The sequence below is a fragment of the Lactuca virosa genome, chromosome 1 (assembly GCF_052849685.1).
Source record: "Lactuca virosa cultivar CGN04683 chromosome 1, Lactuca_virosa_CGN04683_v6, whole genome shotgun sequence".
Lineage (NCBI taxonomy): Eukaryota > Viridiplantae > Streptophyta > Magnoliopsida > Asterales > Asteraceae > Lactuca > Lactuca virosa.
In genome coordinates, this window is record NC_136426.1 from 189,410,296 (window position 1) to 189,425,959 (window position 15,664).

Below are 15,664 nucleotides of genomic sequence, written 5' to 3' on the forward strand. Positions count from 1 at the left end.
AGCATAGATCCACGACACTGATACACACACTAATATATATATATATATATATATATATATATATATATATATATATATATATATATATATATAGGGAGAGAGAGAGAGAGAGAGTTGGATTTGATGTCTAAGCCTATAACTATATCTGGTATGTACTTGACCCGATAGTAGCATGGTCCTTTTGGGTTGCCTTCACCAGTGCAATTTGATAGGATGGACTTTTGAGAATAAGATTATTGGTCAAGAATTACTTTGGAATTAATTTTGTGATCAAAATGAGACTAATTAAATCTAAGGGGTTGATTATGTAAATCATCCATTATTATAGTGTGGGCCAAATGTCCTTTAGGGTGGACTAAATGGTTCATGGATAGTCCATGGAGCTTTAACCCATGGAGCCTAAGGGAGATGGAAAGTCATGTCACATTAGGGTTACATGGATGAAACCCTAGAGTTTGCAAACACTAGAACCCCCCCCCCCCCTTGATGTCAAAATCGGCTAACACATGTACACAAGAGCATAGAACCGATTTTGAAGCTACAAGTCTTATTCTCTTAAGCCTCCTTTGCATATTGGTGTTTGTAACACATTAGAGGCATAACACTTGAGGTGCTAAGCTTCCAAAGGTTAAGAACTACACAAGAGGTAAGTTATCTAACTAGTTGTTAGTTTGAATTGTATGCTAGTTAAGTTATATGCTTTGGAGATTTGAAAATGCATGTATAATTAGAGAAAACATAGTTCCAAAGCATCTAGGGTTTCCTGTGCACCATAGGAGTGTTATAGTGTTCAAAACCCAATAGTCAAATCAGAGCCTAGGATTACTTTCTGTTATATTTGATGCACACTTGTTTACAAAACTAGAAAATCGGTTTTACTGCACTCAGACTGATGAACTCATCAAGTCCATGAACAGAATTGACGAGTCAACTCATAAAAGGGGCAACTCGGTGAGTCCAGTTCTGGTACACGACGAGTTGGTGCTCTTGTGTGCAGAAACTTCGAGTTCTTGGCCAGAAATGGATAGAATCATTACCTCAAACTGTTTTGTAATCATAAAAATTGTATTTTCTGAATTGGTAATGATAGTCCTCATCCATTTAAAAGGAAATTGTCAAATGTTTAGATAATAAAGTGATTATATGTAGTATTTGATATGAATTGTCTTGTTATGAGTTAGTTTAGATCAATAGAAAAAATTATATGATAATTGTGTTTGATCCAAATTTTGATCTAATTATTCATGATATGTGTTATTGTAACTTGTCCTCAAGTTATATGAAAAGTCACATTAGTGAATATTAAAACTCATAATTGTTCATAGGTTATGAATATGAAAGGTCTTGAAAAGTTTCAAAACTTGCCCTCAAGTTTTGGAATTTGTAAAGTCACATTAATAAGACATTTAATTCCAAAACCCTAGAGTTTTAAAAGATTAAAATTCTACCCTTATACTATTATAATATTAAATGTTTATACTTATATATATATATATATATATATATATATATATATATATATATATATATATATATATATATATATATATATATATATATATGTATAAGAAAAGTCAGTCTTACCGTTAGTAGGTCTCATTCACGAAGCCAGTTTATAAGGGGGGTATAAGGTTACTGCCTATAAAATGACAATTTAACGGGTGTCCATTCTCACCCACCGCTTCCTTGACTAGTGGAGGGTTGTTAGCCGAACGGGTATGATAGGACATTAATTCTCGTTAAAAGTATAATGAAATTATAAAGTAACTAAACCCATTATTAAATTCTCAATCTTAGTTACTTTAGGAAAAATGTGAATAGGTGCTAATCCATGAAATAACACTTTGCACTTTATTAAGTCGTTAGTGGAGCGTGCGTGGTTAACCGACACACTAGTTTGGGACTGATAAAGAGTGGCAAAGGGTAGCTTAGTGTTAATCATAGATCAATGGAGCGTGTGTGGTTAACCAACACATTGATTAGGTGATTTGTAACATTAAGAGTACCAAGTATATTTGCATGGTTATTCACACCTTGTTTGTGATCCTCGTCATCCCAGTCACAAACTTAAGAGGGCACAATCGAGATTTAAACATGCCATTGAAATTTCAATGAATCTTAAAAGAATATAGGAATTTAAAATCCAATTAAAACCTAATGGGAAATTTCGTTTTTTATGGTGGAAATTGGTAAATCGTCATTTACCTACCTTCAAATATTTTACAATTGGATTACGACATCTGTTTTCGCAATTGTAGAATATTTTGTTGGGTCCTAGCCTTAAAATTTCATTTGGGTGATATATTAAGGATTCTAATCTAATCTAAACTTTGTTCATTTTCTTTTATAGATGTCTATCCAAAACAATGCTTCAGGCTCTTTTCTCCCTAATGAACTTGGTAGGGAGAACCATCTTTAATGGATCCAACTTTAATGATTGGATAAGAAACATTAGTATGGCCCTTCGATATGAGGACAAAGAATATGTCATTGTCACAACTAGCATTTTGGCTAGGAAATTTCGTCCTCCTCTAAGCAATAACTATTGTGAGACTTGTGCTGACACATTTAAGCGTACAATATGAGTTCCTAATGAGCCATGTAGTGTTAGAATGCAAATCTCTCCAAGTATGTGAAATCTCTCCCAAATCTCTCCAAGTATGTAAAATCTATCCCAAATCTCTCCAAGTATATGAAATCTCTCCAAGTATATCGAATCTCTCCGAAGTCTCTCCAAGTATGTGAAATCTCTCCCAAATCTCTCCAAGTATGTGAAATATCTCCCAAATCTCTCCAAGTATATGAAATCTCTCCAAATATATCGAATCTCTCCCAAATCTCTCCAAGTATGTGAAATCTCTCCCAAATCTCTCCATGTATGTCAAATCTCTCTAGGTACCTTCCTCAGTTGAAAACAACTCAAAACCTACGTAGAAAACCCAAAAGGACCCTCTTGGTCCGGAACCCCCTTGGTCCAAAACCCTCTTGGTCCGGAACCCTCTTGGTCTGGAACCCCCTCTATTTCGGACCCTCTGATGGACTAAGGGAAGCCTCTCATCCGGACAACCCCATTCCGAAGAAGCCAAGGTGTTTCGAGCAAACTCGCATGCCCTAGATGGTGTCGCTTCGCCGCGCTTCGGAATTCCCTGCCCGCTTCACGCCTCCGGTTCGGACCTCCGGATCTCGCATTTGCCTCCGGATCCGAGGATACACTCCGGATTTGGGCAAATGACTTCGGAAACCCGCCTCTCGACCCTCGCAGGAACAAGGCTACACTCCAGATTTTTGTCCATTTCAGACTTTTTCTTCATTTTAAGGCATTTTGGCGTCGGGAATTCCTCCAAACTCGTAATTTTCATATTTTAAACCCCTATTTTATGCCAAAATTGATTATTTTAAACATATTTATATAAAATAATATCTAGGATTTATAAAGGGATTATTTTCAAGCAAGATAAGAACAGGATAAGGAAAAGGAGGCTTGACTTTGTGATTGGATATAATTCCTATTCCCCATGCAAATTACAGTAATCAAGGCATTATCCACCAAATATCAATGCTTGAACCACAAGATTCCCATGCACATGATTTTCCCTCCATCATCTTATACCCTTAAAGCAACGTCAGTAAAAGGAATTTGGGCTTCACATTTTCTCTCACTCCTCTCACTTTCTCTCAAGAACTCATCTCAAAAGCAAGAACAAAATCTGGGGGAAAACTAAATTCTCAACTTCTCTCTAGAGTTTTAGGTAAGTTTCTCCACTCATCTAATATTTTATATGATTTTCACAATGAATCCATATTATTTTATTCATAATAATATGTGATGATCACCTTTAGGACAACATTCCTCCCAGGGAAGTCCTCATCTCAGCAAAAAGGTCTAAGCTTGAAATCTTCACTCCATCATTCCAAACAACTCATCAACCAACTCAAGGTGAGCTTCATGCCCCACCTTTTCTAAGTTTTTATTATTTTTGGGGGAGAGTACAAGTCAAAGTCTTGTGTAAGTCATGATCTATTTGTTTATTGTGTATGCATGCCTTCTTACATGTGCTTACGTATGAAACCCTTAAAAATAGTCCAAAAACTCGACATTTTGGTTAAGTCTCAAGAGTTTGGAGTATATTTCACAAATCATGTTTGGAAACAAGAACTAGTATGTACCAAGTATAAGTCACGAATTTTTATAACGACAACTATAAGGATTTGCTTCAAGATTTACTTAAACAAGTTGTTAGATAAAATATTTTGGAAAGTGATTAAATTATGGAAATAATAATATTTTGGATCACTGTTGGCCAAACATAAATATAAAGGTTATCTTGGAATATTATGTCATACTCATGACTTTTTACCAGATTAACAAACTATTTTTGATTATTTATAAATATTTAGTATAAATAATTTTATCAAGAAGAATATATGAAAACAGAGTTTTCATGACAAAAGTATTTGCATGTCATTAACTGTTGTCGTAAAACCTTCAGGAACATAAGTAATGTTCTATAAGCCATGAAACAGAAAATGTGTGTCGTAACCTGCAGTCATGAATTTACACAAATTATAACTTGACACTTTTCTTTTGACTAAATATGGGTCTGAGCCGACAATTTATAGAAAGGAAAGACCATTTTTGCCAATTCCGAAATGCTGGGTCATTTTGATAAACGTTCAAAATGACTTATTTTTCAATAAACGAAACGGAACGAACACGAAATACCCATTTAACAAGCACAATAAACGATATGGAATGAAAACGATATTTCTATTCATTGAGTACGGATATCATTGTTTATCTAACAAATAATGGATCTCAAACGATTGCTCAAAAGGTTGCTAATATTCTAGTAAGAAAAATATCAAAAGTAACTAAATATAAAAATGTTAGTGTACGTCTAAAATCCTGTAAGGAGTTATAGCCAGACTCTCCTGGAGGGAGAGCAGGAATTTATGTATAGATCTATACGGGGTTGACACCCCGCACCTTCGCTGTTCGCTACAGCTAGACCGGTCAGTCTAGGGTGATAAATGTCCTTATCAAAACAAGGGCGCCTGAGAAACGCCAAAACAGGTCTCGGTAATATTAGTATGGTTATAACGACTCACTAGAATATGTTATGTTACCTAGAAATTTATGCAAGGAAAACCTCATAAATAAATTTTGGCACGTTCTGCTGAGTGTCCTACACATGGTAGTGATGGTCCGCATTTGTTGTGTTGACTGTCCTTTTTCGTTACATAGAATGTCCACAATCGCCATGTTTATTTCTTTCACCTAACAAGTATTAGAGTCTTAATACTGCTATTTTACAAATCAGAAAATGTAGGAATTTATGGAAAACGTTTGTAAACGATTTTGAAAACGATAAGCTAACAAAAATATACACAGTTGGAAACAGAACTTACGAATATTTTATAGCAGAAAATATAGGATTTTCTGGAGGAAACGATTTTATACGGATTCGATAACGATAAACTAGAACACACACTCAATTATACCCGATAAGAAAAACAAGATTTACAACTATATTCTCTTTTTAAAAATAGGGGATTTTCTGGAAACGGTTGACTATTACTACTCGAAAGAACTATTCTCGAACACAGCTCACCTTTACAAATTACACTACTTTTCAAAATCACTCCTTATAAGGATGAACCAAAGTAACGACATGCACACATATATCCATGTTTTTCAAAACAAGGCTTCAAATGATTTCATAGAAGATATCGGATTTTCTGAAAGTACAATGAGAACGATTCTAAACAAGTGTAAAACAATTTTATACAAAAGTGCTTATGAACTCACCAACTTTTTAGTTGACACTTTTCAAAACGACATGTATTCTCAGGGATCTAGTAAGCAGGTAACAAGGGACGCGGATGCAAGACTATTTAGCTGTAGTTTGGAATTTTTCTGCTTATGTCTCTTTTGTGTAACTCGAAGAACAAATACAATATGTAAACAATGTAAGTTTGTTATCTCAATTTATGATGTTTGGATTGCTCTTTTTCATTTATATTCAATTTTTATGATACTGCACAATGAAGTCACCCGCCTTCGGACGTTTCCGCCGTCTGGTCCGGGGGCATGACAGATTGGTATCAGAGCATTGTTTATAGTGAACTGGTATATCTAGCCATACAAGATATACAACTATAAATACAATGGGACTAAAACACACTCTGTGTAAAGGTATACTTTAAAAAGATAAGTATTTTATAAAAGTGTACTTATCTACTAACACGGTATCATAACGAGAAGAAAACCAAAGTAACTAAAGGTTGAACGCTACAGTCAAACCTAGGCAGTTATGTAATCATATCTGGGATAAATATAGCCTGTCAACTATATTTATTTGAGATATGAACAACATGTGCTGGGCAGTGATGGTGGTGTTGCAACAAACATAAAATCTACCAACTATGAGTATAAGAGAATACTAGAATCGAACATCAAGTTTAAAATACTATAGGAGTATTTTAGGGTACTATAAACCCCTCCCACACCTAAACTTTCCCCGTATATCTCGTACCTCGATTCTCGCACAAACAACATAGTTGACATTCCTCACCAAGACTTCTACTACCCTATCACAGTGATTTGCGGATAGGGCAAGGGAGACCAAAAGAATTCCATGAGGAAAAACCCAGAAGTGGATCCTAAGGAATACCAAGAGATGAATTGTGAAAGAGAGGATTTCGACTAAGGGCCAAACAAGGATGAAAACGCCAAGGAAACTCATAGCAAGCTTAATCCTATTGGCAAAAGACCCCTTTCACCTTTCCCTTCCCAGACACGTAAGCACCCAATATAAGTGCCCCTGGAATGGACATACCTAGAAACAAAACAATACCCACGCAAAGACAAGCTTAGGGATTGACTCCTACCGGGTTCAGGGCGCATCTCCACAAAAGAAAATCCGATCCACAATCGACGTGCACCGAACTCTGATTGCCAACACCCTCACGAATCAGACATCCGTTTGGGCCACAAGTAAGCCGAAGTGACTCCCGGTTTCCAACCCTCTGTCATGGAGTATTGGAGGCCATAAACAAAGCCCGACATACAGGAATGTAAATCTGATCCCGCACAAGTAACAAGAATACCATTCCAAATGCATTACGAAACCCACAAGTAGGACCAGAAAACTATGCATACCATCTACACTCTTTGATGAAGAAATGGTCATTTGGAGGCCACAAATCATAGCAATCAAGGCTAGGACAGCCTTAGCAGCGTAAGGAACACAAAAGGGCACCCATAGTATAAGTGAAAGGGCCAAGCACTTTGTGCGCCAAAAGAGGATCACCTCACTACTCGCCGTAGGTTCATAATGCCTTTAATCACAACCAGTAATAGTAGTAAACTAAGAGGAGTACACCCTCCAAAAACCCATACAACCAAATCCGTTAACTATATTGCTAACTATGTGCTATTTTGACGGACTTTACGTCAGACAATACATGTTTCCACTCTCTACCATAACTGCATCATGGGGATGTAGGTTGACCCAATTAACACTAGTACGTTAAGACTATACGAGTAAACTCACTTGAAATTAACTATGAGTACTTACAAGCTGAGCTTTCGTGTGCAACAGAGTTATGTCGTCTCATGAAGATAACCAGTACCCTGACCATGCACCGGTCCTATGAATAGACTCCGCCACTTTCCAAGCCACTGTAACAGCTACCGTGGAAGCCGTCATGGCATACCTCAATGTCAACAACACAAACTGTAACATCCAGAAATTTACAACCAATTTAAACTTTTCAAAAACAACCCATACTCATTAAGTTATTACAAAAAGGTTTTCAATTCATTTATTATCAGAGTATCCCAGAACATCAACATAAAACTAAGGAGCGGTACGATCACGCCTTCGCCTTGCCACGATCTCCTGAAGTACCTGAAACAATACACTGAAACTGTAAGCCCGAAAGCTTAGTGAGTTACCCCCAAAATACCAACCACAATACCATACACATATCATATCATATCATAAACAGAACAGCCATACATTGTGATTGGTCCGCCTGCACCAGGCCTTCAGTCCACCCGGTCCACTCTCTCTCTGAGTCTACAGTATGACTGGTCCGCCCGCACCTGGGCCTTCAGTCCACCTGGTCCACTCTCTGAGTCTATAGTATGACTGGTCCGCCCGCACCGGGCCTTCAGTCTGTCTGGTCCACTCTCCGAGCCTCGGCACGTCTGGTCCGCCCTCTTGGGGCCTTCAGCCTATCCGGACCGCTCATCGGGCCTTCGGCCTAACCGGTCCGCCCTGGGTATGTTGGCCTACAGCACAAAGCAGGACCCGCCTCAACCCAACCCTAGTCCAACAACCATGTGCACATAAACATATAATCATATAACATCTCACAACTAATCAAACCGAACCAGCATATCACATAACACAACAACACCCTAACCAGGATACCGACCTAACCGGTCACTAGCATAGCATCATCCTATATATCAGGACACCGATCTTAACCAGGTCTCTAACGTATACCATCCTAACTACCAGGATGCAATATAGCAAAGCAATAACATAACAAACAGTACCCGGATTTCCATCCGATAAAGGGCCGGCCTTGGTGCCGTAGACCCTGTCAGTATAGTGAGGATAACTCACCTCGCAAATGCCGACTGAAAGGTTAAGATCAGCTGCTCCGATCACCGACACGAACTCCACCACCGAATACTACCAAAGAACCAAATCCATAAATACCAATAATTACCAAAATACCCCTGGAAGTCAAACTGGTCAACCCTTGGTCCAAGTCAAAGTCCTCAGTCAAAGTCAACCTTCCTGGTTGACCCTACTTGCCGAGTCAACCCGTTGACTCGTCGAGTCCCTATGCTCAGAAACTCCGATGCCACGACTCCACTCGCCAAGTCGCCCCAAGACTCGTCGAGTCCAACAAGTTCCGAGTCCCTTCTTGCTCAACCCACCGAGTCATCCCTCGACTCACCGATTCACAGCTCAACCAGAAAAGGTTAGGGTTCCACGACCAGACTCGCCGAGTCCAAGCATAGACTCACCGAGTCCCAGGCAATCTTCAACAGACTCGCCGAGTTGTTCTTCCAACTCGTCGAGTCCATGCACAAATTCATACAACTCGTCGAGTGCACCCATGTGACTCGCCGAGTCCAAACGTGACATCTTCATTCAGACGATTTCAGGCCATTTCATTGCTTCCAATACATAGATCTGGACCCCTAGGGGCAGATTCACACGTAAAGTTTCCAACTTTACGTGCATGCAAGGCTCAACAAGCTCCAACCAAGCTACAAGAGGGTTTTTGGACAAAGGCACTCTCAATCAAGTCCCATGGCTGATGCTTTCTGCCCTCATGGCTCCAATACAACCTAGATCTGAAGTTGTAACCTCAGATCTTGTCTCTATACCCAAAATGGATCTCAATCATGCTAAAGAATCCCCAAAACAACCACCATGGATGACAATAAGGAAAAAGGCTTAAGGAGGTGACTTCTTACCCCAAAGATGAGTCTAAACTGATGTAGACTTCAGATCCACAAGCTCTCTTGATGCTATCCTCAACTTCCTCCAACTTTTCTTCACCAATTTCTTCTTCCAAGCTTCACTCTCCTCAACAATGGAGTCTCTCACGATTTAGGGTTTCTCTGGAACACTCAGGGAAAATAGAGGCTGAGATGAAGGCATGTTGTTCTTTAAATAGGGTGCAAACCCTGAAAATAGGGTTTCATATTCTAGCATGGACTTGCCGAGTCCATCCCCGACTCGCCGAGTCGGGTCAGTTATTCATGCGGTCCACACTCGACTCGGCTCGCCGAATTACCCCTCCAACTCGCCGAGTCCAAACCTCCATTTGCACTTTACACCCCCAATCTCTCGCTCTGGAACTTGGGATGTTACACAAACGAAAATGGAAGTAGTGTTAATAAATTTAACCGTAACAACAACCAAGGAAACCAACGAAGGGCAACTCACCAATGCACCCTAAAACCTAAGCCTATGCTCAAGAAAAGAAAGTTCGGAAATGAAAAAGGACGCAGTTCGACTCAGAGGCTTACTAAAAGGCAACAAGCGGGATCAGTCCCTACCCCTACTAACCCAACTCCTCCCACATCTAGACAATCATACCTTGGGAAAAATCCACCCTGAAACAAGTGTAAATACCATCATCGGGGAGCTTGCCATAAATTTTGTTGCAAAAGGTCCAACAAGATGGGGCACACCTCCCGCTACTGTAGGGTCCCGGCCCCATGCGTCACTCCAACCCTCAACCCAGAAGTAAGTCCAGTTTGTCACAAGTACGGTGCAACAAGACATTTAAAGAGGGATTGTCCAACAGAGATGGCTGACGAAGGAGTTGACAACTAGATAGGAAGAGACGACAAGAAACCCAACCGAGATTTTTGGTACGTTTCAAACAATAAACTTTATGTAACGGATTTTCACAAAAAAAGGTTTTGCCAATTGAGAACATAATCAAAAACTAATTCCCCATTCAAGTAAATCATGTAAGTCACAGAGAGACTAGAGATCCTATCGAATGGACCATGATGGTTCCATAGGAACAATAGCATCATATGTAGTTAGGACTCCACAAACTAAGAGCATGCGATTCCGCCCTATTTCCTGTCCCTGGGCTGAATAGCGATTCACAGATTCCCGCAGTCAATTATCTTTAAAAATCCTAAGTATGTATGGTTAGGTCACATCCACATATAGTGGAAAAACCTGGCAGAATTCAGATTATGAATTCCCTTGCGTTATAGCAGCACCTTCGTGTGGCTAAAACACCTAGCAAGCAGGAACAAATAGACTCAATGGAAACAACAAAAAAAACGAAACTAGTACTGATAAGAACATGAACATAGAACACATGTCATTCCTAACAACCAATACTCCCCAAATCGATGTAACACCTGTTGTAACAAGGAGTCCAATGTCATCAGTTGACACGGATAAGCTTGATTCTCACCTTACAAACCTCGAGCACTGCAAATAGACTTTCGTCTTACCCAACCGAATAACAAAACTCTTTCAGCCGGTAACAACAAATCCCTAGCAACCAGACACCTAAGTCCATATGTAAGAGATACCACGCCCTTCCCTAGCCCCAATAAAGATTAAAAATCAAGAAGCAAAAAGCATCAAGGGAATCCGAAAGGCTTCCAACCTTCCTCCAAAGATTCCCAAGGATCCCTTTGGAAACCTCAACCAAGTGGTAAAGGGATATAGAATCACCCCGACTCCTGGAACCACCCCAATAACCAAACACCCGATAACACTTAGCACGATCACAAGAATAGATAGTGTCTGAACACAAGATTGGCATAATAGATAAAGGAAACATCAGACCCAGTCCCTAACCACAGGAAGCACCTATCTAACTCATAAGGAAGAAAAACGAAACTACCATAGGCACCACCAACTACGAATAAGCCAAACAAACCCATCCTCAAGGATCGATACTCCCTACCCGGAATCGGAGACATGTTTAACCAACAGCAAGGAACTGGCAGAGGCCGACCTACCATTAGCTCGGAAAACTATAGGAAGAAAACTCCCAAGATGATCTAAGACTCATAAGGTCAACTACATCACACAAACTCAACCTTGGTGACCATAGTACCAACTCCTAAGGCCCAAAAATCTCTACTTCTAGGACACCAAGATCCCGATCCCTAGAAGACCATTCAAAAGGCCTCATCAAGAAAGGGTCCGATAACCCATAGCCTTCGATTGACCTAAGAACCTAGTTTCGGACAATTTACCTTCCATTTGTTCAGCAGTCATAAGTGTCAGACCACCGAAACTCTAGAAATCCCACCTGTCGAGGTCAAGGTAAACAAGAGCCCACACCCCGAAGAGAAGCATGTGTAATGGAAATTGACAAAGTTTGGGATACCCATCTACCTCTAATCGAGTATTCATATAACAACAACTACTACTCAAGCATAGGAGTTGCACCCCTTGAGGCCATGGGTGGCCAGAGGTACAGATCATCCTCTGTAGGACTGAGGTGGGAGATACCCAGCCGACAAGATGACAAACGCCCAATAGCACACTCACTAAACCCGAGATTATTCGAGAAACCTTGGAAAGGATAGTCCAAACCCGAACACGACCCCAACCATCGTTACTCCGACAAAAGAGCTATGCAAATAGCAGTTTTAAAACCCTAGAATCCCAAGTAGGGATCAGGGTATTACTAAGGATCTTACCTCAAGGAAGGATGACATTATTTGAAAGGAAAGGTAAACTAAATCCCCAAGGCATCAGACCGTTCGAGATCCTAGCACGGATCGGTCTGGTAGCCTACAAACTCCAACTACCCTCCAAGCTTAGTGACGTACACCCTGTGTTCCATGTGTCGAACCTAGGAAGTGTCTATCGGATAAAACCCTCCCCATTCCACTAGACAAGACTAAAGTGAACTAGAAACTCCTAATCATTGATCAGCCTATCAAGACAATGAACGGAAAAGTTAAGTACACAAAACAAAGCCGCATCCCGATTGTGAAGGTTCGAGAGAATGCTAGACGTGAGCCAGAATTCACTTGGGAACGCGAAGACCAGATAAATCCAAAGTACCTTCACCTATTCCCATATTCATGACCCTGTCTTTCGAAAGAATTTCGGGACGAAATTCCCTCTAACGGGGGGATAATGTCACAACTAGCATTTTGGATAGGAAATTTCGTCCTCGTGTAAGCAATAACTATTGTGAGACTTGTGCTGACACATTTAAGCGTACAATATGTGTTCCTAATGAGCCATGTAGTGTTAGAATGCAAATCTCTCCAAGTATGTGAAATCTCTCCCAAATTTCTCCAAGTATGTGAAATCTCTCCCAAATCTCTCCAAGTATGTGAAATCTCTTCCAAATCTCTCCAAGTATGTGAAATCTCTCAAAGTATATCGAATCTCTCCCAAATCTCTCCAAGTATGTGAAATCTCTCCAAGTATGTGAAATCTCTCCTAAATCTCTCCAAGTATATGAAATATCTCAAAGTATATCGAATCTCTCCTAAATCTCTCCAAGTATGTAAAATCTCTCCCAAATCTCTCCAAGTATGTGAAATCTCTCCTAAATCTCTCCACGTATCTCAAATCTCTCTCAAATCTCTTTAGGTACCTTCCTCAGTCGAAAACAGCTCAAAACCTAAGGAGAAAACCCAAAAGGACCCTCTTGGTCCGGAACCCCCTCTATTTCGGACCCTCTGATGGACTAAGGGAAGCCTCTCATCCGGACAACCCCATTCCGAAGAAGCCAAGGTGTTTCGAGCAAACTCGCATGCTCCGGATGGTGTCGCTTGGCCCCGCTTCGGAATTCCCTGCCCGCTTCGCGCCTCCGGTCCGGACCTCCGGATCTCGCATGTGCCTCCGGATCTGAGGATACACTCCGGATTTGGGCAAATGACTTCGGAAACCCGCCTGTTGACTCCGGAACCCCTGAATTCACTCCGGAAATCAGAAGCTGACTTCGGACCCTCGCAGGAACAAGGCTAGACTCCAGATTTTTGTCCATTTCAGACTTTTTCTTCATTTTAAGGCATTTTGACATCGGGAATTCCTCCAAACTCGTAATTTTCATATCTTAAACCCCTTAAACCCCTATTTTATGCCAAAATTGATAATTTTAAACATATTTATATAAAATAATATCTAGGATTTATGAAGGGATTATTTTCAAGCAAGATAAGAACAGGATAAGGAAAAGGAGGCTTGACTTTGTGATTGGATATAATTCCTATTCCCCATGCAAATTACAGTAATCAAGGCATTATCCACCAAATATCAATGCTTGAACCACCAGATTCCCATGCACATGATTTTCCCTCCATCATCTTATACCCTTAAAGCAACGTCAGTAAAAGGAATTTGGGCTTCACATTTTCTCTCACTCCTCTCACTTTCTCTCACTCCTCTCACTTTCTCTCAAGAACTCATCTCAAAAGCAAGAACAAAATCTGGGGGAAAACTAAATTCTCAACTTCTCTCTAGAGTTTTAGGTAAGTTTCTCCACTCATCTAATATTTTATATGATTTTCACAATGAATCCATATTATTTTATTCATAATAATATGTGATGATCACCTTTAGGACAACATTCCTCCCAGGGAAGTCCTCATCTCAGCCAAAGGTCTAAGCTTGAAATCTTCACTCCATCATTCCATACAACTCATTAACCAACTCAAGGTGAGCTTCATGCCCCACCTTTTCTAAGTTTTTATTATTTTTGGGGGAGAGTACAAGTCAAAGTCTTGTGTAAATCATGATCTATTTGTTTATTGTGTATGCATGCCTTCTTACATGTGCTTATGTATGAAACCCTTAAAAATAGTCCAAAAACTCGACATTTTGGTTAAGTCTCAAGAGTTTGGATTATATTTCACAAATCATGTTAGGAAACAAGAACTAGTATGTACCAAGTATAAGTCACGAATTTTAATAACAACAACTATAAGGATTTGCTTCAAGATTTACTTAAACAAGTTGTTAAATAAAATATTTTGGAAAGTGATTAAATTATGGAAATAATAATATTTTGGATCACTGTTGGCCAAACATAAATATAAAGGTTATGTTGGAATATTATGTCATACTCATGACTTTTTACCAGATTAACAAACTATTTGTGATTATTTATAAATATTTAGTATAAATAATTTTATCAAGAAGAATATATGAAAACAGAGTTTTCATGACAAAATGATTTGCATGTCATAAACTGCTGTCGTAAAACCTTCAGGCACATAACTAATGTTCTATATGCCATGAAACAGAAAATGCGTGTCATAACCTGTAGTCATGAATTTACATAAATTATAACTTAACACTTTTCTTTTGACTAATATGGGTCTAAGCCGACAATTTATAGAAAGGAAAGACCATTTTTGCCAATTCCGAAATGTTGGGTCATTTTGATAAACGTTCAAAATGACTTATTTTTCAATAAATGAAACGGAACGAACATGAAATACCCAGTTAACAAGCACAATAAACGATATGGAACGAAAACGATATTTCTATTCATTGAGTATGGATATCATTGTTTATCTAACAAATAATGGATCTCAAACGATTGCTCAAAAGGTTGCTAATATTCTAGTAAGAAAAATATCAAAAGTAACTAAATATAAAAATATTAGTGTACGTCTAAAATCCTATAAGGAGTTATAGCAAGAGTCTCCTAGAGGGAGAGCGGGAATTTGTGTATAGATCTATATGGGGTTGACACCCCGCACCTTCGTTGTTCGCTACAGCTAGACAGGCCAGTCTAGGGTGACAAATGTCCTTATCAAAACGAGGGCGCCTGAGAAACGCCAAAACAAGTCTCAGTCATATTAGTATGGTTATAACGACTCACTAGAATATGTTATGTTACCTAGAAATTTATGCAAGGAAAACCTCATAAATAAATTTTGGCACGTTGTGTTGACTGTCCTACACATGGTAGTGATGGTCCGCGTTTGTTGTGTTGACTGTCGTTTTTCATTGCGTAGAATGTCCGCAATCGCCATGTTGATTTCTTTCACCTAACAAGTATTAGAGGCTTAATACTGCTATTTTACAAATAAGAAAACGTAGGACTTTATGGAAAACGTTTGTAAACGATTTTGAAAACGATAAGCTAACACAAGTATACACAGTTGGAAATA